Source organism: Microcaecilia unicolor, chromosome 3, assembly GCF_901765095.1.
Source record: "Microcaecilia unicolor chromosome 3, aMicUni1.1, whole genome shotgun sequence".
Taxonomy (NCBI): Eukaryota; Metazoa; Chordata; class Amphibia; order Gymnophiona; family Siphonopidae; genus Microcaecilia; species Microcaecilia unicolor.
In genome coordinates this window covers 154,720,012-154,747,432 of record NC_044033.1, presented here as the reverse complement: position 1 = coordinate 154,747,432, position 27,421 = coordinate 154,720,012, and the positions used below count along the sequence as shown (strand labels likewise).

Sequence of the window (27,421 nt, the reverse complement as noted above, 5' to 3'; positions counted from 1 at the left end):
GAGATTGGCTGTCCAACCAAATCATCTTGTTTCAAACAGACAATCAGGTTACGATGTATTACACCAACAAGCAGGGGGCACCAGATCTCGCCTGCTGTGTCAGGAAGCTGTTCAGATGTGGCTTTGGGCATGCCGTCACGGCATGTTTCTTCAAGCTACTTACCTAGCAGGTGTAAACAACAGTCTGGTCGACAGACTGAGCAGGGTAATGCAACCTCACGAGTGGTCACTGAACATGGGTGTGGCCTGCAAGATCTTCCGAGCGTGGGGCACCCCCTCGGTGGATCTTTTTGCCACTCAGATCAATCACAAGGCCCCTCAGTTCTGTTCCAGGCTTCAGGCCCACGACAGACTAGCGTCAGATGCCTTTCCTCCTTCATTGGAGAAAACTTTGCTGAAACTCGAGCAAGACCGCAGAACCATGATCCTGATTGCACCCTACTGGCCACGCCAGATTTGGTTCCCTCTTCTTCTGGAGTTGTCCTCCCAAGAACCATGGAGATTGGAGTGTTTTTCAACCCTCATCAACCAGAATGAGGGGTCACTTCTACATCCCAACCTCCAGTCTCAGGCTCTCATGGCCTGGATGTTGAGAGCTTAGAAGTTGCCTCCTTGGGTCTTTCAGAGGGTGTCTCCTGGGTCTTGCTTGCTTCCAGGAAAGATTCCACGAAGAGGTGTTGCTCTTTCAAATGGAGGAGGTTTGCCATCTGGTGTGACAGCAAGGCCCTAGATTCTCTTTCTTGTCCTACACAGACCCTGCTTGAATACCTTCTACACTTGTCAGAGTCTGGTCTCAAGACCAACTCCGTAAGGGTTCACCTCAGTGCAGTTAGTGCTTATCATTGGCGTGTAGAGGGTAAGCCTATCTTTGGACAGCCTTTAGTTCGCTTCATGAGAGGTTTGCTTTTGTCAAAGCCCCTCTGTCAATCCTCCACCAGTGTCATGGGATTTCAACATTGTTCTCACCCAGCTGATGAAAGCTCCTTTTGAGCCACTGAATTCCTGCCATCTGAAGTTCTTGACCTGGAAGTCATTTTCTTGGTGGCTCGTAGGGTCAGTGAGCTTCAGGCCCTAGTGGTAGATGCACCTTTATACTAAGTTTCATCACAACAGAGTAGTCCTCTGCACGCACCTTAAGTTCCTACTGAAGGTGGTGTCAGAGTTCCATCTGAACCAGTCAATTGTCTTGCCAACATTTTTTCCCCAACCCCATGCCCGCCCTGGTGAAAGCAGTTTGCACACCTTGGACTGCAAGAGAGCATTGGCCTTTTACGTGGAGCGGACGAAGCCCTTCAGACAGTCCATCCAGTTTGTTTCTTTTTATCCCAACAAGAGGGGAGTCACCATCGGAAAATGCACAATCTCCAGTTGGCTTGCAGATGACATTTCCTTCACTTATGCTCAAGCTGGGATGACTGTAAAGGGCCATGTCATGGCTCATAATGTTAGAGCCATGGCTGCATCGGTGGCTCACTTAAAGTCAGCTTCCATTGAAGAGATTTGCAAAGCTGCAACGTGGTCATCAGTCCACACATTCACATCTCACTACTGCCTTTAGCGGGATACCCGATGTGACAGTCGGTTTGGGCAGTCAGTGCTGCAGAATCTGTTTGGGGTTTAGAATCCAACTCCCCCCCCCCCCCCCCGGCCCGTTTTTATTCTGTTTCAGGCTGCACTCTCAGCTAGCTGTATATAGTTTCAGGTTATATTTATGTTATGTCTTCGCCTTTGCGAGGCCCAATTGACCAGTGTTCATTGTTTTGAGTGAGCCTGGATGCTAGGGATACCCCACATGTGAGAACATGCAGCCTGCTTGTCCTCTGAGAAAGCGAAGATACTTGTCTGTAGCAGGTATTCTCCGAGGACAGCAGGCTGATTGTTCTCACAAACCCTCCCATCTCCCCTTTGGAGTTATCTGTTATTTCATTTGTTTTTTCATTTCACTAAGGAGACGTGCTTGCTCGGCGTGTGGGAAGTCAGCAAACGCGCCAGAAGACTCTGGCAAAAGTTTTATTTTTTGCTTTTGCAAAACGCCAGTTCTTGGGCCGACATGGATGTCGACCCACATGTGAGAACAATCAGCCTGCTGTCCTCGGAGAATACCTGCTACAGGTAAGTATCTTTGCTGTACCTGACAGCATTAGTATTGATAACACTCAGTTGTTGCCATCTGTGAATGATAACTGGATACTGCTGGCTTATTTGAATTCTTCAGAGATATTTATTTGCTTAACTTGATCTCCTGGCACGGCCCTTGGTTTGGGCAAAATGTGGCCACATTGGGCTCTTATCTTGTGAGATCTCCCTTGCTGAATACGTATTTTGAATCCTTTTTGATGTGTGATCTGTTCCTTTTGACCCTTTTTGTGCAGTCTGCAGATTACTGGTTACCTCTGCTGATTCCCATCAACTGCTGGAAGGGCAGATTGTGAAAAGGAGCTTAAAAATGTATGTAAATGAGACAAAAAATGGTTTGGAGGATTAAAACTTAAGTTATAACACTAGGGCTATCATTTTAGAAATGCTGTCCGTGTTATAGACATGGAAGTGCCTGCACATCCTTGTTGAAATGCTATCCAAGTGAACAGTGCTATATTTCAACAGTCATAAAAGACATATGTGCCAAAGATGAGGAAACATCCTGTACCAAGGGTTGTGACATGGGCAGTGCTGCATCGTAGACACGCAGCAGCAATTTTGGGTAGCACATTGACCTGCTGCCAATGAAAGAAAAACCTCAGGATTTACACGTGCTATCAAGTACAAATGAATCCTGGTGCTACTTGTCTTTATAACACTCTGGAGTCTCTATGGAAATTCCATGTATGATGGGGAAGAATAAAGCAGCAGAGGGTGTACCACCGCCTGTCCAACCAGGGTGGTGGAGTAGATTGTAAAAGGCTATCAGAAATTAGGCAGGTTACTAAAAGTAGACATACAAGAAAAATGTAAGATATCAAGTATTCCTATATTTACTTAATTTTATAGATCACGTTACACTGCAGCAACTCAGTGAAATTTACAATAATAAAATATAATAAAAACTGCATAAAACATTACAAAACGCAATAAAAATTCTTAATTCTTTGGAAGTGAACTATAAAACTGATAAAAGAATCAGACTTTTAGTTTTCTTCTAAATGTTGAGCTACAATTGAATTGCCAACTTTCTGGACGATTTGAACTTTACACCTTGTATGCTTTCGATTTTACAGTTTTCAAATGAGTAACGTTTTAAATTTTCTACTAGTTCTCCTCTCTACTGCTTTGTTGGCTCATATTTTAGGATTTATGAGCCAGATTTATGAGCCTAATATATGAGCCTGGTGCTGAAAATCATTGTTAAACTTCTAACTTTTTTCCCCTGCACGTAATCCACCCCTTGTGCCACCCACTTTTAATGCAGCTAAATGTAGGAGTTTAGTGAAATTTTATGTATAAATTTAGGTACTTCAGCCCTAGTAAATTTTCAGAGATGCCAATTTAGGAGTATAACCCTCAGAAGCATAAATCCTTGACTTTCAGGCCCGTTGTTTCAAAGTAATGGCAACTAACTAGAATAATCCCTAAATGTCCCTAAATGTCCCTACTTATTCCCCTTTTGTAGCTGTTATTTATCATTTGCTATCTTTCCTATGCATTAAACTGAATGGTAGTTTGGTATTGTACGGATCCTTTTTCTGCCTAGGCTCAAACCTTTCTGCAAGCATTCTGATTATGAATGCTACTGGTCATGTGATTAACATATAGTTTCATTTAATTGTCGTACACAAATTTCACTGGTTACTTTAAGAACAATATATAGTCTAGTCTGAAACATATATATATATATATATATATATATAGGATATTTTTCCTGTTCTCGTTTTCTTGCCAAGCTTTGTTAGCTGAAAATACTTTCTTGGAATTTGTCTTGGCTAACCACCCTTTACAGACAGGGAATAGTCAGGCAGCTTTGTTTTATATTTCTGTGTCTGTTGATAACTTGGGAGGGTTTGTTTCCTTTTGTGGCCTTTTTTGGGAATGTGAGCATCATGGTTTGGAAACTTTCCTTTCTTTATCTGTCGTTTGGTTAAATTGAGCCCAAGAAAAATAAAGTAAAAATTTATAGTTCAGTCGAGCTTGTCCAAGTACTGATATATATATTTTTTAAAAGGAGCATTTCTAGTTAGGTACTTAAGTATATTGACATACATTTGGCTGGATCTTTTACTAATATTTATTATTCTCCCCTCTATCATTTGCCAATATATTTTATTCATTTTTATTTTTGAACTGACAGGGTATATACCTTGTACTATAGCTATACCCCCCAATATTTCTGAGTTAACTATTCTGTAGTCAATATTTTTGTATTTTCAATGGAATGTCTACATAATCTGAATAGTCAGCGACCTATGAGCTTTTTGATTTGAGAGACCAGTATAGAAAGAGTGAAAAATCTGAATGCATCACACTGTCTTCTACATTGCTCTCCTGTTTTTATGTGAAAATTCAAAAGAGTGTTGTGCTAGAGGTTCAACAGGTTATTACATTTAAAAAAATATATTTAATAACCCAGTATTACCCCGGGCCCCGATAGTTTTTCCATGGAATATTACAGGTTATTGTCCATTCAGGTGTGTGGCATTCTGGTAGCTTATTATAACTCTGTAGTATCTCAGGGGTTTTTTTTCTCCACATGCCAATGAAGCTTTAATAACTCTTCTTCCTAAACCAGGTAAACCACACGGCTGGTCTGAATATTTTCGGCCTGTTTTCTTGTTAAATGTGGATATTTAGATTTTAGCACGGGTGTTAGCTGATAGGCTGGCCTCCTATATCCCTTCATTAGTGGGAGAGCTTCAGGTGGGCTTTGTTCGGGGCCATCAGTCAGTCTTAATTGTATGCAAAGGCCTCCTCTCCATAACTCAGTCAAGTCACCCTGGAACATTTGTTGCTGGTCAGTTTAGATGCTGAAAAAGCATTTGACCAGGTCCATTGGGACTATTTATTTCAGGTTCTTGCTTATGTGGGGATAGATTGGTATGTTTTCAGGCCATTAAACTTTATAATTTATTTACTTAGAACATTTATATCCCACATATTCCCAACATAGCAGGCTCTATGTGGCTAACAATTTATAAAGAATGAACATCAAACAAATGCAAGGGCGGAACAAAGAAGATGGCACATCTGGGGGGGGGGGGGGGGAACAACAGGGGAAGCCAAGGAGGGACGGCAGGAAGTTAAGGAACAGCTGAGTAGGTTTTATCACTTAGATGAGTCTTGAGGAGTTTCTTAAACAGGGCGTGGTCTGTAGTTTCCCTTAATGCGGATGGCAGAGCATTTCAGTATCGTGGACTCATAAAGCAAAAAGAGGAGGCGAAGAGCAATTTGTACCGTATATTCTTACAGTTAGGATAGTGGAGATGTAGATAAGTATGGGAAGGCTTCTTGGAGTTTCTTGGAGGGAGGTCAATCAGGCTGAACATATAAACTGGAGCATCCCCGTAAACGATCTTGTGGGTTAGAGCACAGACTTTAAATTCGATACGCTCTTTGATCGGTAGCCAGTGGAGCTTCTCTCTTAGAGGTTTCGCTGCTTGAAACCAAGATTTACCAAATAGTAATCTCGCTGCTGTGTTTTGCGCCGTTTGGAGCTTCTTTAGGGTTTGTTCTTTGCATCTGGTGTAAATCCCATTACAGTAGTCAAAATGGCTCAAAACGAGGGAATGGATTAGAGACTGGAATACGTTGAACGGAAGGAACTGCTTGATACGTCTTAGTGACCTCATGGAGAAGAATATTCGTTTCAGAAGAGCTGAGACCTGAAGATCTAGGGTTAGGTGCGAATCCACAATTATGCCAAGGAGCTTCACGTTATCTGCAATAAGGAGGGAGTAGTGCAGCGTAGAAATTGTGCCTGGGATAGATTTATTGAATTGTGAGAAGAGAATGATGCATTAGGTTTTTTCCTGATTTAGCTTGAACTTAAATGCGTTCGCCCAATTTGCCATGAGGGCAAAACTATTCTATATTGCATCAGTGATTTCAGATAAAGAAGAGTGGAAGGGAATGTAAATAGTTACATCATCTGCATACATGTACGGGTGCAGGCCATGGTAGGAAAGGGCCATGGCAAGTGGAGACATCATGATATTAAATAGGGTAGGTGACAGGGGGGAGCCCTGAGGAACTCCACAGGGGGATCTCCAAGGTGGTGAAATAGCGGAATGGACTTTGACCTGATAGGATTGACATGAGAGAAATTCTCTAAACCATTCCAAGACATAACCACCAATGCCGAATTCAGATAGTAAAGACAGAAGGAGGTTGTGGTCCACCATGTCGAATGCACTGGACAGATGAAATTGCAACAGCAAGATGTTTTCCCCAAGTGATATTTCCTTCTTGAAGTTGGAAAGGAGTGTGACCAATACTGACTCGGTACTGTGGTGAAACTGGAACCTGAATTGGGAGGCATGGAGAATAGAGAATTTATCCAGATAATCAGTGAGCTGTGAGTTGACCAAGCTCGCCATAGACTTGACTAGTAGCGGGATAGTGGCAACAGGGCGGTAGTTAGATATGATGCTAGGCAGGGCCTTCGGGTCCTTAGGGATTGGCGTAAGGAGAATGCTACCGTGATTTATGGGGAAGCGCCCTTGTTGGAGCATGAAGTTCAGATATGAGGTGAAGTCGTCAGTAAAACACTCTGGCGCCGACTGTAGCAGGTAGTTTGGTAATAATCAGGGACCTACAGCATCTCTGTTAGTTAGTGGGACTCAGACTGCTGCCTTTCCAGTCCAGAAGGACACCCATCAGGGGTGCCCTTTATCCTCCCTCTTATTTTTGTTGTATTTGGAGCTGCTGCTCCACACGATACAACTCAACCCGAAGACCATGCTTGAGGTTGACCATGGGAATGTTGGTGTTTGCAGATAATCTGCTACTCACCTTCACTCAACCCCAGCTGGCACTAGCCCATTTAAGTGCAATCGATGAGTATAGTTTCCTCTTGGGCTTTCGCTTAAATCTTCAGAAATTCATGGGTTTACCGGTACAATCGGCCATAGGAAAGTATTGGGTGGGTATTTTTTCTCTTCAGTGGGCATGTCCCGCTCAATTGGCTATCTAGGGGTGTTAATTTCTCCTGATTTGTCTCAACTTTATGCTGTCAGTGTCAGTCCCCTGAGGGTAGTCACGAGATCGCTTTTGCAGGGGTGGCAAAATTTGTCAGTTTCCTTGTTGGATTGCATTGCCCTCTATAATATGAACCTTCTCCCTAATTGCATTGCCCTCTATAATATGAACCTTCTCCCTAATTGAGCTTATGTGTTTCAGCTGCTTCCTCCCTTTTTTTTTTTTTTTAAACAGAAAGGTGAGGTCTGGCTACAAAGGTTACTGTCTACTTATCTATGGCAGGGGTGACTTGCCCTTCTCCCTGCGATGCAGTTGATGCTTCTTTACAGAAAGGGGGGTTAGATCTGTGGAACATTAAACTATTTTCGGTGGCTGCCTGCATGCACCATCTTACTGATTTTCTTGTAGCTGTACAGTGATGCAGCTTTTTTTACCCCCAGAATTTTGTGTATTGGTTGCAGGCGCCGGTGGGCAGGAGGCGAGCCCCACGGCACTTTGCTGCTATTTTTGGCTCCTTACGGAAGGCTTGGCGCTTGCTTTGTAGAGTTCAAAACCTGTCCAGTGAAGCCTCCTCTCTGCTACCCATTGAGGTGGGCTGCTTGCAGAATCATCTATCTTTATCATGTACTCTCAGAGGAGGGGACTCTGAAATCTTTTGAGACCTTGAATGGAGAATATGATTTGGCGATGCTTGACCAGTTTACATATATCCAGTTACACCATTATGTTCATACGTTACCACTGGCTCCTTTATTATCTGAAGTCTGGGATGGTTTTAATAGTATATGTAGTCTCGATGCTCAGTTGTCCATTCCTTTAAAATACTATCATGGCTACTTGTGAGACATTTTGCCAGAGTATGATTAAGTAACATTGGCTCAGCAATGGTCTGGGGGAGTTGGCAATTGACCACAAGACCAGCAGTTGAATTCTTGCCTCTTGAATTTGTATCGATTAACAGAAAAATGCTATGTAGTGGGACCTTTATTATAAATTTCTACTAAGACTCTATATAACCCCTCATCATGCCTATGAAAAATGTCCTAAATGTTTGGCTGCAGGGGCGTGTTTGGGCTATATGCTTTGGTCTTGCCCTTCCACAGGCTTTCTGGACACAAATTAATGGTCATGTTTCTTAGTGTTGGAAGACCCAGTGGTCGCTTTCTACACGACAAATCTTTGATGTTTTCTGGATTTGGGATCCAGCCTTGGCTGGGCTGTGAGCCTTGTTGAAGCGCTCAGTGTTGATAGCAAAGAAAACTACTTTACAGTATTTAAGTGCAGATAGTCCTAAAGTCGCTCATTGGTGATCTCCTATGATTTTGCTATGTGAAGTAGAGGAGTAGCCTAGTGGTTAGTGCATTGGAGTTTGATCCTGGGGAACTGGGTTTGATTCTCACTGTAGCTATTTGTGACTCTGGGCAAGTCCCTTAACCTTCTATTGCCCAGGTAAAAATGAGTACCTGTTTATACTATGTAAACCACTTTGAAGTAGTTGCAAAAACCACAGAAAGACGGTATATCAAATCCCATTCCCTTTCCCTTTCTTTGGAATGTGAGGGAATTCCTGACTTATCCTCTTTGTTAAAGACTTGGGCACCATTGTGGGACACACTGACTCCAGTGGCACGCAGTAGAAATTTGAATGCTTAATGGGGGGGAGGGTGTTGGTTGGGGTGGGCGAGGTGCATGGGTTGGTATTGGGGGGAGGGGGAGGATAAGGTCACTTTATAAAAGTTGATGGCGCTTGTGATTTTGTGTTCCTGGCATTTTGGTAAATATAATTCTTTCCCTTGATTTCACTGTATGTGTTGTCTTGGTTTGCTTTGCACCTTTTTTTAGGGTGCCAATAAAAATGAGTTAAAAAGTTAGTGTCATAGGCATAGTTTGCCTGCTGAATTTTTGGTTGGGGGCAGGCCAAGAAATAGCGCGGTCATATATATGGGTGGTGTGAACTTTATCTTCCTCACACCGGGCCCCACAGATTGGCAAGGTTACAGAGGTTAAAAAAAAAAAGCACCATCTAACAAAAACAAAAAAACAGAATGAGGTCTATTTAAATAAAAATTTTGATATAATGAAATAGTCACGTAAAAACTTGCCATGCTTTGTTGACAGGCTGCATCAGGGTTTAGTGTTGCATATATATAACTGAAATATATGAGACATCACAAAACATATGTTAAAATCCTAAATATACAAACAAATGTTTAAAACCAATGTATAAATAGCAATCATATGCATATATTGCTAATGAACAATTGAATCAACAGGATATAATTAAATATAATTAAAGTAGACCTAGGTCAGTACCATAAATGTACCACTTAATGCTATAAATATAGATTTCACTGATTACTGCTCACACACAGAAGAGGTAAAGATATGCCAAGCAGTTAAAGCTAAACCTCACTGGTAAAAGCAAGAAAATTCACCCTTTCAGAGTGTTGACTTTTTCCTAAAAGTGAGTAATTTTGTTTGTTTTATTATCATTCTGAAACATCACATGGTCATAAATTCATTTATCACAGATTATAGAGGTGCCAAAGATGAACAATCTGAAAGAATGTGATTGGAAACCAGAGAATAAGGTTTTCCAGGTGGTTTGTCCAGAACTATAAATCTAGAAATGCATAAATCTCTGTCTTGGAAATGAAAGAAGCAACATAATTATATTTAACTATTATTGGTGCCACTGAAGGGGATATAGGTAGAGTGCAGCAGTATGAAAACAATTTTTGAAGGAATTTGCCCAGTGCGTAAATTCCCTGGGGCTTGAGAATTGCTTTTTGCTTAGTTGCTAAAAGTATACAGTGGGGGAAATAAGTATTTGATCCCTTGCTGATTTTGTAAGTTTGCCCACTGACAAAGACATGAGCAGCCCATAATTGAAAGGTAGGTTATTGGTAACAGTGAGAGATAGCACATCACAAATTAAATCCGGAAAATCACATTGTGGAAAGTATATGAATTTATTTGCATTCTGCAGAGGGAAATAAGTATTTAATCCCTCTGGCAAACAAGACCTAATACTTGGTGGCAAAACCCTTGTTGGCAAGCACAGCGGTCAGACGTCTTCTGTAGTTGATGATGAGGTTTGCACACATGTCAGGAGGAATTTTGGTCCACTCCTCTTTGCAGATCATCTCTAAATCATTAAGAGTTCTGGGCTGTCGCTTGGCAACTCGCAGCTTCAGCTCCCTCCATAAGTTTTCAATGGGATTAAGGTCTGGTGACTGGCTAGGCCACTCCATGACCCTAATGTGCTTCTTCCTGAGCCACTCCTTTGTTGCCTTGGCTGTATGTTTTGGGTCATTGTCGTGCTGGAAGACCCAGCCACGACCCATTTTTAAGGCCCTGGCGGAGGGAAGGAGGTTGTCACTCAGAATTGTACGGTACATGGCCCCATCCATTCTCCCATTGATGCGGTGAAGTAGTCCTGTGCCCTTAGCAGAGAAACACCCCCAAAACATAACATTTCCACCTCCATGCTTGACAGTGGGGACGGTGTTCTTTGGGTCATAGGCAGCATTTCTCTTCCTCCAAACACGGCGAGTTGAGTTCATGCCAAAGAGCTCAATTTTTGTCTCATCTGACCACAGCACCTTCTCCCAATCACTCTCGGCATCATCCAGGTGTTCACTGGCAAACTTCAGACGGGCCGTCACATGTGCCTTCCGGAGCAGGGGGACCTTGCGGGCACTGCAGGATTGCAATCCGTTATGTCGTAATGTGTTACCAATGGTTTTCATGGTGACAGTGGTCCCAGCTGCCTTGAGATCATTGACAAGTTCCCCCCTTGTAGTTGTAGGCTGATTTCTAACCTTCCTCATGATCAAGGATACCCCACGAGGTGAGATTTTGCGTGGAGCCCCAGATCTTTGTCGATTGACAGTCATTTTGTACTTCTTCCATTTTCTTACTATGGCACCAACAGTTGTCTCCTTCTCGCCCAGCGTCTTACTGATGGTTTTGTAGCCCATTCCAGCCTTGTGCAGGTGTATGATCTTGTCCCTGACATCCTTAGACAGCTCCTTGCTCTTGGCCATTTTGTAGAGGTTAGAGTCTGACTGATTCACTGAGTCTGTGGACAGGTGTCTTTCATACAGGTGACCATTGCCGACAGCTGTCTGTCATGCAGGTAACGAGTTGATTTGGAGCATCTACCTGGTCTGTAGGGGCCAGATCTCTTACTGGTTGGTGGGGGATCAAATACTTATTTCCCTCTGCAGAATGCAAATAAATTCATATACTTTCCACAATGTGATTTTCCGGATTTAATTTGTGATGTGCTATCTCTCACTGTTACCAATAACCTACCCTTCAATTATGGGCTGCTCATGTCTTTGTCAGTGGGCAAACTTACAAAATCAGCAAGGGATCAAATACTTATTTCCCCCACTGTATGCACTTTTTAACTACAGAGCAGAGGAGGGATGGCAGGGCGACAGAATATGCATGGGTCTATTCCTGGGAGAATTCTGTACAACTACACAGCACAGAATTTACATAGAATTCTCCCACCCTGCAGAATGTGCAGAATTCTGCTCAGTGTCAGCGTTGGGGGTCTCTCCCTCTTCCCCTGCAGAGATCATGTGGCAAGCGGAGGGGGAGGAGGAAGTGAGCCGCTGCACATCGGATCACTTCCTCCTCCTGTGCTGGCTTAGATCAGACTATTTGTGAACTGTGGGGGGTCCCGTGGTTCATATAAGCAGTTGTGAACTGTCATGTAACTTCCTGTTTCCTCAAGGGCAGGCCGCAGTACAGAGAAGCTGGTGCCTATGGCAAGGCAGTATATGAGAATTGCTGCCACCACCAACTTTTGGAAATCAAAAAAAGAAGGTAAACTTTGGGGAGAGGGGGGAGGGAGTTGGCAGGGAGAGATTTTGGACTCTGGGGGTGGGGCCCTGCCTCTGGTGGCAGATTGCTTTGAGCCACCCCTGATGCCTTTACTTGTCAAAACTATCTCTTCATAAATTCTATGAATAACCACACGAATGACAAATGTTCTCTCCGCTTTACTAAGCACGATTGTAACTCCACCAAAATGTAAATTGTAAGCCACTTTGAACCAAAACTTGTTTTTGGATAATAGTGGGCTAAAAGAATGCATAAATAAATAAATGATAATATCAAGACTGGATTAGTGTAATGCACTCTACATTGGTCTGACTACAATAGGTTTGCACCAGCTCCATTTGATTCAGAATGCTGCAGCAAAACTGATGGATGGTTGTAAATGACTGATCACATCACACAATTTTTACAGTAAATTTAAAGCTCTGTCTGATATTCAAGGCCCTTAAAACAAACGGTCCAGACTGCTTGAACAGAATCTTCTTATACATGCCTCCATGGTCACTAAGGTCCTGCCAAGGCATTGTCCTTTGGGGAGAGGGTGTAGTTAAGGATATCACACAATGTTATACCTGCCAGTGAGCCACTCTGGAATGCACTCCCTAAAAGGCTTCGCTTAACGCAAGTCTATCTCTACCTCAGGAAGCTGGTGATGGTTGGGCTTTTCATCCAGGCCTTTAGTGAAAGAAGAAACTAACTTGCTAGTCACACACACAGAAGGAGTAATACCAGCTGCACATATACTGTGCTAGGACATGATTATCTATTCCTATCCTAGCTGAGATAATATTCAAGCACCTTTCTGACCTGCTGTTCAAATTTCTAAAATTAGTCCCCTTATTTTCTAACTCCTGTTACTCTATTTGATCTTTCTATATGTTCCATCTTTGCTTGCACCCTATGCTATTAAAATGTTTTATTGCGTATTGTTGACATTGTAATGTAGGATACTATGCCATACCTTGTATTGTGGTTTGAATATTTTTGCTGCTGTAATTGTGTATTCTCCAAGGACAAGCAGGCCTATAATTCACAAATGGGTAACGTGGGTTCGCGTTGCTGGTCCGGAGCTTGTAACAAGCTTAAAAACAGGTCTTTGAGCGCAAGATATTCTCCATTGTGCATGTGCGAGTGCCTTCCTGCCTGCCACGAGAGCACAAGATGACAGCAGTTCTCTCTCTTTTTTTTTTTTTTTTCCCACAACGAGGTTGAGGATATGTTGTATATCCACTTTCACGGCTGGTTTGGTTGATCTTTTTGTGTCTTCCTTTTTTTTCTCCTTTTCTTAATATTTCTTTTGGGGCTACCTTATTTTATCTTTCCCTGTATATATTTTTAGATCATTTTTGCCTTTTTCTAAGTTTTCTTTGTTTTTACCACACTCACTAGGCTGCTTTTAGGACTGAGCTCCAGTCCAGTTTTTCATGCTTCTCTTTTTTTAGTGCTCTTCATTTTGTTTAGCAACATTTAGTCATTTGATTTGGTCACGGCTGTTTTTCCTTTCATGTCATCGAAGGTTCCCAGTGACTTTAAGCACTGTCAAACAGGACCATCTGTGGCAAGGACACACATTCTTGGTGTATACAGTATTTGGGGCCTGAACATACCCCTGCAAAATATATTCTGTTGTCTTTGTATGAAGAAAACACAGTTGACCAGAGAGGTTCAGAGAGAAGATTTTTGGAGCCAGGTCTGAAGCTTCAATGTTGGTGTCTTTGGCGTTGACATTGGCATCAGGTACATCAGTCCATATGACTGAGAGACCCTTGCACACTAGGAGTGACCATGCATCAAGTGGGTTTCCATCTGCTTCGATGCCGACTGATATGCAGGCCCCCTGGGACAGATCGATGTCGGATCCTATTCCAAGGTGACGGAAGGTTTCAATATCATCCTCTTCGACACCGGAGAGCGTTGATGCCAGGCATCGGAAGAAGCATCAGTATCGATCCCCCTCGACACGTGATGCTGGGAGCTCCAGGGCACTGAGGATTTCACTGGTCCCCAAGAAGCTGGGAGGACCGCTCCCTCTCTGTATAGGAGGTGCTGATGCATGGATCTCCACACAGCCAGGACCAGGCACCTGCTTTGACCCTGCAAATTCAGCAGCCTGCTTCTACACTGGCACCTGAGCCTTTCCCATTGTTGGCCCTCGATGAGCACCTCTGGGTCCTGCTCCCTGAGCTTTTGGCGGAGTTCTTGCTGAGTGCATTGGCGTCTGGTTTGCTTGCACTGTCCATGTCTCTTGCTACAGTCCCACATGGCCATCAGTCTGCTGCAAGGTCTCGTCCAATGCTGCTTGTAGTCTCCACTCGACTGCCACCCGTGTGTTGGCACACCTTCGACGTCAGTAGAGGAAGCTTCGTGGGAGTCTAGGCTGGAGCCAACACCTCGATACCCCTCGGGGTCATGGTACCTCTATCTTGAGATGGGCTTGGTCTCGGCCCTCCCACAAGGAAATCTTGGCTGACACCAATGAGGCGTGCTAATTGGACTCAGAAGAGGATCCATGGTACTTCTCAGAGGAGGAGTTGTATGGTACCCCGTATGATCCCTCCCCTCCACAGGAAAGGAGGAAGTCTTCACCTGAGAGCTTTTCCTTCCTATCTTTTTTTTGAAGGAGATGGTGGCTGTCATCCCAATTCCTTAGGAAATGGAAGAGAAGCCCAGAGCTAAGATGTTCGAGGTCCTGGACTACGACTCTCTTCCTAGAGAGGCTGTGATGTCCCACTTCACGAGATCATATGGGATGTTCAAGTGAAGAACTGGGAGTCTCTTTTCATTGGTCCCTTTCCTTCCCAAGAAGATTGACACCAAGCACTGGATTCAGTCTCTCTCTGGGTTTGATAGGCCCCAGTTGCCTCATCATTTCCTCATGGTGTAATCCACACTCAAAAGGGCCACCTTACCTTGGTGCTGAGCACCCCCAAAACCCACTACCACAACTGTACAACACTACCATAGCCCTAAGGGATGAAGGGGGGCACCTACATGTGGGTACAGTGGGTTTGTGGTGGGTTTTGAAGGGCTCACATTTATCACCACAGGTTTAACAGGTAGGGGGGATGGGCCTGGGTCCACCTGCCTGAAGTGCACTGCAGTACCCACTAAAACTGCTCCAGGGACCTGCATACTACTGTCAGGGAGCTGGGTATGACATTTGAGGCTAGCAAAAAAATATTTTTAAAGTTGTTTTTTTTTAGGGTGGGAGGGGCTTAGTGACCACTGGGGGAGTGAGGGGAGGTCATCCACGATTCCCTCCGGTGGTCATCTGTTCAGTTCAGGCACCTTTTTGAGGCTTGGCCGCAAGAAAAAATGGACCAAGTAAAGTCGGTCAAGTGCTCGTCAGGGATGCCCTTCTTTTTTCCATTATCGGTCGAGGACACCCATGTGTTAAGCACGCCCCAGTCCTGCCTTCGCTATGCTTCCGACACCCCCCCATGAACTTTGGTCATCCCCACAACGGAAAGCAGTTGAAGACGCCCCAAATCGGCTTTCAATTATGCCGATTTGGGCGACCCTGGGAGAAGGACGCCCATCTCCTGATTTGTGTTGAAAGATGGGCGTCCTTCTCTTTCGATAATAAGCGTGATAGTAACATAGTAGGTGACGGCAGAAAAAGACCTGTATGGTCCATCCAGCCTGCCCAACAAGATAAAACTCATATGTGCCACTTTATATGTATACCTGACCTTGATTTGTGTCTACCATTTTCAGGGCACAGACCGTAGAAGTCTGCCCAGTACTAGCTCCGCCTCCCAACCACCGGTGCTGCCACCTAATCTCCGCTAAACTTCTGAGGATCCATTCCTTATGAACAGGGTTCCTTTATGTTTATCCCTCGCATTTTTGAATTCCGTTACCATTTTCATCTCCACCACCTCCCACGGGAGGCCATTCCAAATACCCACCACTCTCTCCGTGAAAAAATACTTCCTGACATTTTTCTTGAGTCTGACCCCCTTCAAGCTCATTTCATGTCCTCTAGTTGTACTGCCTTCCCGTCTCCGGAACAGGTTCGTTTGCGGATTAATACCTTTTAAATATTTGAACGTCTATATCATATCACCCCTGTTTCTCCTTGCCTCCAGGGTATACATGTTCAGGTCAGCAAGTCTCTCCTCATATGTTTTGTAACGCAAATCCCATACCATTTTTGTAGCTTTTCTTTCCACCACTTCAATTTTTTTTTTTTACATCCTTAGCAAGATATGGCCTCCAAAACTGAACACAATACTCCAGGTGGGGCCTCACCAACGACTTGTACAGGGGCATCAATACCTCCTTTTCTTTTTTGCTGGTCACACCTCTATCTATACAGCCTAGCAACCTTCTGGCTACGGCCACCGCCTTGTCACATTGTTTTGTCGCCTTCAGATCCTCAGATACTATCACCCCAAGATCCCTCTCCCCGCCTGTACATTTCAGATTCTCACCGTCTAACACATACGTCTCCTGTGGATTTCTACTCCCTAAGTGCATCACTTTGCATTTCTTTGCATTGAATTTTAATTGCCAAACATTAGACCATTCTTCTAGCATCTGCAGATCTTTTTTCATGTTTTCCACTCCCTCCGGGGTGTCCACTCTGTTACAAATCTTGGTGTCGTCCGCAAAAAGGCAAACTTTACCTTCTAACCCTTCGGCAATGTCACTTACAAATATATTGAACAGAATCGGCCCTTGCACTGATCCCTGAGGCAATCCACTACTCACCTTTCCCTCATCCGAGTGAATTCCATTTACCACCAACCTCTGGTGGCTGTCCGTCAACCAGTTCCTAATCCTGTTCACCATGTTGGGTCCTGTCTTCAGCCTGTCAAGTTTATTCAAGAGCCTCCTGTGGGGAACCGTGTCAAAAGCTTTGCTGAAATCTAAGTAAATTACATCTATAGCACGTTCCTGATTCAATTCTCCGGTCACCCAGTCAAAGAATTCAATGAGATTCGTTTGGCACAATTTACCTTTGGTAAAACCATGTTGTCTCGGATATTGCAACTTATTGGCTTCCATGAAATTCACTATCCTTTCCTTCAGCATCGCTTTCATTACTTTTCCAATAACTGAAGTGAGGCTTACCGGCCTGTAGTTTCCAGCTTCTTCCCTATCACCACTTTTGTGAAGAGGGACCACATCCACTGTTCTCCAATCCCACGGAACCTCCCCCGTCTCCAAGGATTTATTAAACAAATCTTTAAGAGGACCCACCAGAACCTCTCTGAGTTCCCTCAATATCCTGGGGTGGATCCCGTCCGGTCCCATGGCTTTGTCCACCTTTAGATTTTCAAGTTGTTCATACACACTCGCTTCTGTGAACGGTGCTATATCCACTCCATTCTCATATGTACTTTTGCCAATCAATCGTGGTCCTTCTCCAGGATTTTCTTCAGTGAAAACAGAACAAAAGTATTTGTTTAGCAAGTTTGCTTTTCCTTCATCATTATCCACATAGCGGTTCGCAGCATCTTTCAGTCTCACAATTTCATTCTTAGTCTTCCTCCTTTCACTAATACACATGAAGAAATTTTTGTCACCCCTCTTTACATTTCTAGCCATTTGTTCTTCCGCTTGCGCTTTCGCCAGACGTATCTCTCTCTTGGCTTCTTTCAGTTTCTCCGTGTTCCTTTTCTTGAGTTTTTCTGTATTTCATGAACGCCAACTCTTTAGCCTTTATTTTCTCAGCCACTTGCTTGGAGAACCATATCATTTTCCTTTTTCTCTTGCTTTTATTTACTCTCCTTACAGAAAGTTTTGTGGCCATATTTGTAGCTTCTTTCAGCCTGGACCACTGCCCTTCCACTTCTCGTATATTACCCCAGCCCATCGGCTCCTTCTTCAGGTATTCCTCAGGTATTCCCTTGTTTCTGTTATTCTCCTTTGTCCCTTTCATTTTTATTTATCCTACTTATTATCCATTCTCCTGCCCCTTCTTTATTTCTCTCACATCAGTCATCTTTCAGTACCTTTCATATAGCTCTGCTTTCCCTCTCTCACATCTTTAACCTCTCTTCCTCATTTCTTATCCTCTACCCCTCCTCCTTACCTCTTTGTACCCTACTTTCCTGCTTTTTCTCTCTTCTCATTTATCCCTCACCCTTCTCTTCACTTCCTTTACCCTTCTTAGCTACTACGTCCCACTCACTATCTCTCATCTTTTCTCCCTTCTCATCTATCCCCCTTTCCTCTCATTTTTCGTCTTTTACCTTTTCTTCCTTTGCTCTATTCTTCTTGTTGCACTCCTCCTCTTTTTTGTGTTCTATCCTTACCTTTTATCTCTTCCCCATCTTCTCTGTCACATTTCATCTTTCCTTTACCTTCTCTGCCCCCTACCTTTCCTCTTCCCTTCTAGATTTACAGCAGAAGAAATTACGGGTACTCAGAGCATGCACAGTGCTGCAGGCCCCCAAAGTCACTCCTTTACCTGTACTTTTCCATTTTGAAACAGGAAGCATGTGAGTTGAGAGGGTAGGGGATCACAGGGACTGGCAGTTCTGTGCCTACTCTGATTGATTGCCATGGACTGCTTTGCTGTGGCTACTCAGTGAATTTTTGCTGTTGCCTGACATATTGAAAGGTAGGCAACAAGAAATGCTGCAACTCTGTTCCATACTTACTGTGGCCTACTGTAAGTGCAATAGTTTCAACAGCCCACATGGGCCGTGCATATGTTGATTCAACATTGGAACATTTTGTGGAGGCCTTAGGCTCCCCCTCCCCTGTCCATGAATACTCTTCCCATGTGGTGTGTCCAGATAAAGGTGTTCTGGCTGATAATCAGTCTGTGGCAGTCAGTGTTTTTTAAAATGCTGATTGCTGTGGGTAGATTTAGTCCCAGATAATTCAATGCTGGGCTATTTCTGAGCACTGGCATTGAATATCCAGGGCTAAATAAAGTTCAAAAAGCCACCTGGCCTAGCGGTTGTGTCGGCCATTTTACAATAACTGCCACAACATACAAGAATGAGTAGGCATTGCCCCTGCTCATAGGATCCCACTGGACTACCAGGTATTCACGGGTAGACCTGGGGGGCCTATGGAGGTGGGGGCTGGGGTCCTTGGGCAGCCTTATATGTGGGGTGAGAGGGAGAGTAGATTGGGGTCATGGGGCATGCAGGACAGCTAGTGCTGGAACCCAGAAGCTATCTGGGCAGTGGCCAATATTCAGATTGGTGCCTAGTTAGCTTTGCAGCTAAAATTAGGACAGCCTTTTTGCTGCCCTAAATTTTAGTTTCTTGCCTAACCAATTAGTGGTGTGAATATGGCTGCTAACCAGTTAGGACCTGGCTGCTCCCATGCACTGCTCAAGTTCTGAATATCGGCACTTAAGTGGTCAGAAGCGATTTAACCGGGCAATTAAATTGCTCAATTAAATTGAATATTGGGCCCGTTGTTTTTATGTGTATATCTTTATTTTTTTAAATAACATAGAAAGATTGGGAACTTAGTAGTAACTTTGTAAGTTTGAAAACAATGAATTTTGTTATGCCTTCTATTTAACCATCATGAGAACATCTAGAGATGATTTTTCTTTTTTAACCCTGAAAAGTGTGAACAGTCATAGAAATAAACAAAAATAGACCAGCAATCTTAACTGGTCTCATATCTATGTATACAAAACAGTATTCACAGGTCCTGTGAGACTAACAAGAAAAAAACTCTTCAGCAGGCTATATTAGATGCATCAGGTCAATTGACAATCAGTAGCATTTTGAATTATCTCCCACCAACAGTCACTCAACCTTGCAACCTTACACCCATTCTCATCATGCATTCTCACTATAGAACACAAACCACACAAGCAAACATACAAATGGTCAGTCACCCCACCCCCTTTTCTGCCTCAAGGTATTGTAGTGTACTGAGTGGATGTATCTAAGTCTAAATTGCTCATAAAAGTGTGCCACAAAGCCACATAGTTATGTTTATCAATGTGTGGTACATGAGGATTTCAAAACTTTCAAGCTCCTTCTTTTTCACTGCCTAGTGCTGCAAAAGTGGAGACTCCTTCGATATCCAATGCATAAGGGTCACCTTCTTGATTAGAAGCGCAGACCATTGTACAGAAACCAACTAACTGTGGTCCAGTTAGTCCCTGTGCCTCCAGCAAAGTTCTGTAGTCCCATTCCACTGAACAGGGCAATGCTGCCTCCAATAAAGACAAAGCCTGGCCCCATATTAGCAGCTTGGAGCACTCCAAAAATGAGTGTATGTAGGATCCAATCAGATGTTTACATTTAAGGCATACTTCACTATCACACAAGCCCAGCCTAGCTTCCCGCTCCCGAGTCAGGTAGTATTTATACAAGATTTTATACTGAGTTTCTTGTAATTCCACAGATTTAACATAGGTATTCAAAACATCAAAAAGTGACAAAACTTGGGGTTCTGTGATCTCCTGATGAAGATCCCCTCACCTTTTCCCCCTCAACACAGTAATCCCCGAGATTTTAGTTTTATTATACCAGTAAGAGAGCTTGTTAAGGGAAGCTGGTGTCTGGGCAAACAAGATGTCCAACTTTCCCTTCGACAAGTCCCCCAAGGTCTCTTTAGTTAGAGTGTCCCAGTAGTGTTGAAGCTGAAAATAGGAAAACATATATTTGTTGGGTAATCCCCAGGACTGCTGTACTTGTGAGAAAGTGGACCCCCCCCCCTCAAATTGAGCAGCTGATCTAGGGACAAACATCCTCGAGAGGACCAATCTACAAAGACTGATTTGTCCCAGGCTGAAAATTGGCATTGCCCTCTATCTGCATAAAAGAGGACACAGTCCCTGATCTACCTTGAAACTTCCTCTACCACCTCCGCGCCCTTATCAACAGGGATATAAAAAGAAGTTTAGGGTGATGTTTCACAGCAAGACCCTCCTGAAAGTGCAGCAAATTAAAAAAATGAAATGGGAGACTCCATCCCTCTACCCACCCTGGGGGGGAAAAACTTTATTTTTCCAGTATATCCCTCATTAATCCACCTCATCAGAGTGGCACCATTATACGCCTGGATGTCTGAGAAGTTATGACCTCCTTGAGTCTTGACCAGAAACAGTTTATTCGTGCTGATTCTCAGAGCCCTCCCTATCCAGATAAACCGGGATACATTTGAGCGAAATTTAAATTCATCCCGACGCGTCAGGCATAGTCTGTAGGGGATAAAGTAATTTTGGGACCACAACCATTTTCAGTAATGCTATATGGCCAAAAGCATCAAAGGAAGATCTTTCCAAGCCTGACATAGCTTTTCTATATGCTCCAAAGGCCTCAGTGTGTTGCAATTTATTTATTTATTTGCTGCATTTGTACCCCATATTTGCCCACCTATTTGCAGGCTCAATGTGGCTTACACTATGTTGCAAAAGGTATAATCATAAACAGAGTAAGAGGTATGGTCTAATTTAACATATTACTGTGTAAGAAATTAGGTAGATAGGTCAGTAGAATTATTTACATAACACAAAATAAAACAGGTAAGATATAATGACCAATAGTGATAATATGATTAAAATAATCAAATTAGAATGGATCAGTATTAGTTGGTTTAGATGTAAAATGGAGTCAAGTCATTAAGGAGGATTTTTATTGTAAGTCTCTTCGAACGGGTGTGTCTTCAATAACTTCTGGAAGGTTGTTAAGTCATGCTTTGTTTTTATAGCATTTGGTAGTTTATTCCATGATTTTGTGCAGAGGTATGTGAAGGTAGATGCATGTAGTGATTTGTATTTATTTGAGTCTTCTACAATTGGGGTAGTGGAGGTTTAAGAAGGTATGTGATGAACTTTTGATGTTTCGTGCAGGTAAGTCAATTAGGTCTGACATGTATGATGGAGCTTCTCCATGGAAGATTTTATGGGTTAAGGTGCAAACCTTGAATGTAATTCGATCTTTTAGTGGAAGCCAATGTAATTTTTCTCTGAGGGGTTTGGCTCTCTCATACCTCGCCTTTCCGAATGAGTCTAGCTGCGGTATTTTGGGCAGTCTGGAGTTTCTTAATGGTTTTTTCTTTGCATCCTGCGAAAATGGAGTTACAGTAATCCATGTGGCTCAGTACTAGCGATTGCACTAGTTTGTGGAATACTTCCCTTGGGAAAAAAGGTTTCACTCTTTTCAGCTTCCACATAGCAAAAAACATTTTCTTTGTCACATTCTTCGCATGGCAATCAAGGGTGAGATTTTGATCAATAGTAACACCCAGGAGTTTTAAGTTATTCACAATAGGGAGAGTGTTGCATGGTGTATTAATATTGGCGTAATTAGACTTGTTAAACTGCGATAAGACATTGAGTCTTTTCTGCATTGAGTTTAAGTAGGAAAGCATCAGCCCATGAGTTAATGATTTGGAAGCTGGTATTAATTTTATCTGTAATTTCTGATAAGTTGCTCTTGAATGGAATGTATATTGTGATGTCATCGGTGTAAATATATGGGTTTAGGCCTTGATTGGATAGTGATTTGGCTAGTGGCAACGTCATTAAATTAAAGATCATTAAATTAAAGAGAATTGGTGAAAGCGGCGATCCCTGAGGCACTCCACATCCAGGTCTCCATTGTGAGGAAATGGTCGACTTAGATATCACTTGATAAGATCTTACAGTTAGGAATTTGTAGAACCAGTTCAATACATTTCCACCCAGTCCAAAGTATTCAAGGATGTTTAATAGAACACCATGGTTAACCATGTCAAACGCACTGGACATGTTGAATTGGAGGAGTAGAACATTATTGCCAGCTGCGATAATTTGTTTGAATTTAGTTAGGAGTGTTATAAGAACTGTTTCAGTGCTTTGATTAGCACGAAATCCGGATTGGGATGCATGTAATACTGAGAATTTATTCAAGTAATCATTAAGTTGTTTAGTTACTAAGCTTTCCATTAACTTGACTACAAGAGGGATGGATGCAACTGGGCGATAGTTATGCCATTTAATTTTTTCTTCTGGTCTTTGGGGATTGGAGTAAGTAATATATTACCTTTGTCAGCAGGAAAGGATCCATGTTGGAACATATGGTTTAAATAGGGGGTGAGATCGATTAAAAAAACGTTGAGGAGCAGATTTTATTAAATGACTAGGGCAAGCATCTAGTTTACAATGGGATTTGGTAAATCTATTAATCGTTTGGGTGACTGTATCCTCAGGGAGTTGAAATTTGTCCATATTCGGTCAGCTGGATATTCGTCAGTAATTGGGTCTAAGTAATCAATAAATGTTTCGTAATTAGAAGAGTTAGTTGATAAGGTGGATCTTAATTTGATGATTTTTTTGATTGAAATAAGTAATGATACATAACAGCAGGGTTCGAGCTTAAATAGATCCCCAAGTACTGCATAGGTTTTGTACTAGGAGGTATAGTTAGCTGCGTATGCCATGGGGCCCCACTCCCTTTTGACAGCAAGAGAAGTTCAGATTTATCACAGTTAACTTTGAGGCCGGAGATAAGCCCAAACTCCTGCACTATTGCCAATGCAGGTTCCAAGTGCAGCTGGGATAGAGCAAGGTATAAAAGTATATCATCTGCAAAAAGACTAATATGACATTCTCCCCCCCGCCCAACAAACCATGTAATGTGTCCCGTATCTTAACAGCCAGAGGCTCAATTGCCAGCAAGAACAGTAGGGGAGAGAGAGGGCACACTACCCCTATGTTCATGCAAAGCACCCATCATCCTTGCAAGACGCATAGAGGCATATCTGCCTGGAACAAAGCCCACCTGGTCGAGATGTATAATTGGTGGTAAGAAAACATTTACCCTGCTGGCCAAAGTGGAGGCCCAAAACTTCATATCCTGATTCATTAACGATATTGGGTGATAGGACGCCACCTGTTCTGGATCTTTTCCTGGCTTGGGATGCAATACCATGTGCGCTACTTTCTCCAGTATCCCTCTGCCTCCCTCTGCAACAGCATTGCACGTCCAACTAAGTGGTGGGGTTATCACGTCCTGAAGAATTTTATAGTATTCAGGCCCGAGCCCATCAGGTCCTTCGTGAGTTTGAGATTCCTAATACTAGTAATAAATTCCACTGCTGTTATGGGTGCCATGAGAAGTTTCATCTGTTACACCATAAATGCTGGTAGCTCTACGCTCTGGAAAAAGCCATCAACAGCAGCGGGATCCCGTTCTCTTTTGCTATATAGACTAGTATAAAATCGTATGAATTGTTCTACCTTCTGACTTTCCTGGTTATACTACCTTCCCCGCATGTCTTTGATGGAGGTGATTAATTGTCTCTTTCTATCTGGACACACCAAATTAGCCATGTTTACCTGTTTTTCCACCCCACCTATGGAGCTTAAATTTCTGATATTATAGGGCCTGTACAGCTTTTTTTTTTTTATGCAGTAGGTTTTCGATCTGACTTTTAATAGAGTGATATTCTACTTTAGATTGAGCATCAAGATAAGCAATGTGGGAACACCGAAGCTGCTGCAGCTTTCGGGTCAATCCAAGCAACTCTCTCTCTCCCCTTCGTCTTCCTTTGATGGGCAGCATAGGACAGGGTATGACCTCTCAGCACTGCCTTCAATGCGTACCAAAAGTTAATTGGGCCCACATCAGGAGTGTTGTTATCTGCACAGTAATCTAACCACTTAGCTCTTAGGTAGTTCCTGAACTCTAAATCTTCATATAAATGGGGAGCCATAAGCCAAGGCTGTACATTCTGCCTCTGAGTGAAATTTAGAAATGCCTCCACAGGCTCATGGTCCGAGAGTGTAGAAGAATAGATCTCTGCCTCTTGTACTTTAGAAAAAAAATGCCCATCTACTAATATATAATCCAATCTTGCATAGACATTGTTTGTGTTGGAATAGTAACATAGTAGATGACGGCAGAAAAAGACCTGCACGGTCCATCTAGTTTGCGCAACAAGATAAACTCATATGTGCTACTTCTTGTGTATACCTTACCTTGATTTGTATCTGCCATTTTCAGGGCACAGACCGTAGAAGTCTTGCCCAGCTCTAGCCCCGCCTCCTAAACACCAGCCCCACCTCCCAATCTCTGCTAAGCTTCTGAGGATCCATTCCTTCTGAACAGGATTCCTTTATGTTTATCCCACGTATGCTTGAATTCCGCTACCGTTTTCATCTCCACCACCTCCCGCGGGAGGGCATTCCAAGAAAGTGTATTTTGTTCATAGGGATGCAAAACCCTCCATATATCTAGCAAATTAATCTGTTGGGCCAAAAATTCACTCCCCTGTTTTCATGGGCCCTCATTCTTTTTTGGGGGACTTGCAGTCTAACTTGGGGTTCACTGTTATGTTAACCCCCCCCCCCCCCCCCCCCCCCCCCCCAATATTACTTGATATTCTAGGCACCCTGCTAGATGGCCTGCCACCTGACTATACACATTTGGAGCATAAATATTGAATAAAAGCATCTTTGTTCTCCAAAGTTCGCCCAATACTAAATCACATCTCCCCTTTTTATCTTGAATCTGCTTATGTAGGTGAAATGGTAATTGTTTGTGCATCAGAATGGCCACTCCCCCGCTTCTTGCCACTAAAGGCTGTCTTTTGAGTTTCAGATGTTCTCTACTAGTAAGTGTGTCTCTTGTAGAAGCGCAATATCTGAATGCAGTTTTTTTTAAAGACATTAAATACCTTTGTAAGCTTAACTGGGGATATAATGCCGTCGACATCTAGGGTTATCACAATTAAGTCAGGCATTACCCTAAAGAATATAAGATGTTACACAGCAGCATTTATATAAACCCCTGTCAGGCCTCCCAGCTAAGCCATAGCAGCATTTATACAAACCCCTCCCTGTTAGGCGTCCCAACTAAGCTCGACAGAGAAGCAGAAAAAATCCCCACATACACTTTTAGTCTCTCTCTATTCCACTCACACTACTTTCTCTCCAGAACTAAAGGCAGCTACCACATTCCTCCCCATGCAAAACACACCAACCCTACCCTTCCCTCTCAAATCTCCCTCCCCCCCCCCCAACTATCTCCCCATCAAAACCTTAGGCATTGTCCCCCAACATATAGCCTCCTCTCATGTCCCCACTCCTGACCCCCAGATCCCCCAGACATTGAGAAATGTCCCACCCCCGTTATACACTTCAAAGTCAGGCATGCAAGTTGAAAGAAAAAATTGCACCTGCAATTCCCTCCAGTTCAGCACCAAGATAAAAAGGGCATCCTCTGTGGGAGCAGAGCTCAGTCTCCTCTGCTCTGGACCCCCAAAATCCCCCACATGCTGGCAGGGAAAGACCCATATGTTTCTATCACAGACCAAGTAACCTCCAAATGAGCCTTTAGGCATGAAACATTAATAAAGAGCAGGAAACACTGATGCATTATCCACAGTCAATGTTTGAGATTTAGATGCAATGTGCAGACATCATGAATCAATTTTCTGAGCCATGTCTATTAACTGCCCATACCGATGGCATAGTGCAAGGCTTTGGATTAGGTTAAGGTCCTCCCACTGCCCCATTCCGTTTGTCCAAAAAGCATTTTGCCGCCTCCGGAGATTGCAAAGTTATTGTTCTTCCCACATGCCATATCTGCAGGTTTGCTGTGAAAATTAGAGCAAACTGAATCCCTGTATGGTGCAGCTCTGAGCAGTGCGGTGCCATGAGTTTTCTTTGTGCCGCCACCCGATGTGAATAATCATTAAATAACAGCAGCTTGGCTCCTTCATAAGTCAGCGGGCCATGTTTTCGATACGCTTTTAACAAAGTTTCTTTCTCCCTCCAGTTGAGGTACCGAGCCGAACATGCTCTGTTTTGCTCTGCTAATTTAGGCCTAATTGGATGTGCACGTTTGCACCCGTAAGGCTCCCGATCCGTTTGGAGCCCCAGCTGCTCCACCAGCCACTTACTAAATATATTGTAGAGATCAATGTCCTTCACTGATTCGGGAAATCCTGTAAGGCGCAGATTATTCCTCCTTTGCCTGTTTTGCTGTTCCTCTAGTTTGTTAGTGAGGTCTTTGGCCTCCTTGTGCGATTCAGTGATTTGCTGCGCCATGTACGCCCCCGCATCCTCCTGGGCCGAGACCCTCTGCTCCACCTCCGTCAACTGCTGATGGTCGCTATCAAATTTTTCATTAAGATTGCAGCTTATTTAAGCTGTATGCCAGCACCACCATCACTACACTTGTGATTTCCTGAACGCAGTCTCCTGCGGGGACAGTAAACACAACTTGTTCTGCCACCATCTTGAATCCTGGGAAGCGAGGTTTATCGCAAGTTCTCAATAGTTTTACAGGCCTACCTCGATCCTCTCACCCGAGAGGATTCGGCTCAGCAGCACGGAGGTATAAAGATAAGTCCCAGCAAAAATGTGAACAATTTGGGAGAGGAAGGTAGGTAAAACAGCTGATTTTCAGAGGTTTTCTGCTAGCTGAATTCCTCCCTTAATACCAGTGATGGTTATAAATAATGAAAAACATTGCACTGCCAACATGTAGTGTCAAATAGTGGTGATGTTCTAGAA

At 43.3% G+C, this 27,421-nt stretch overlaps 1 protein-coding gene across 1 annotated transcript in view; it reads left to right on the top strand.

Annotated features, from left to right (window-relative positions):
- Positions 1-27,421, top strand: part of TTC27 (tetratricopeptide repeat domain 27) — a 302,320-nt gene that overhangs the window by 130,881 nt on the left and 144,018 nt on the right. The gene's annotated exons all lie outside the window — the stretch shown is intronic.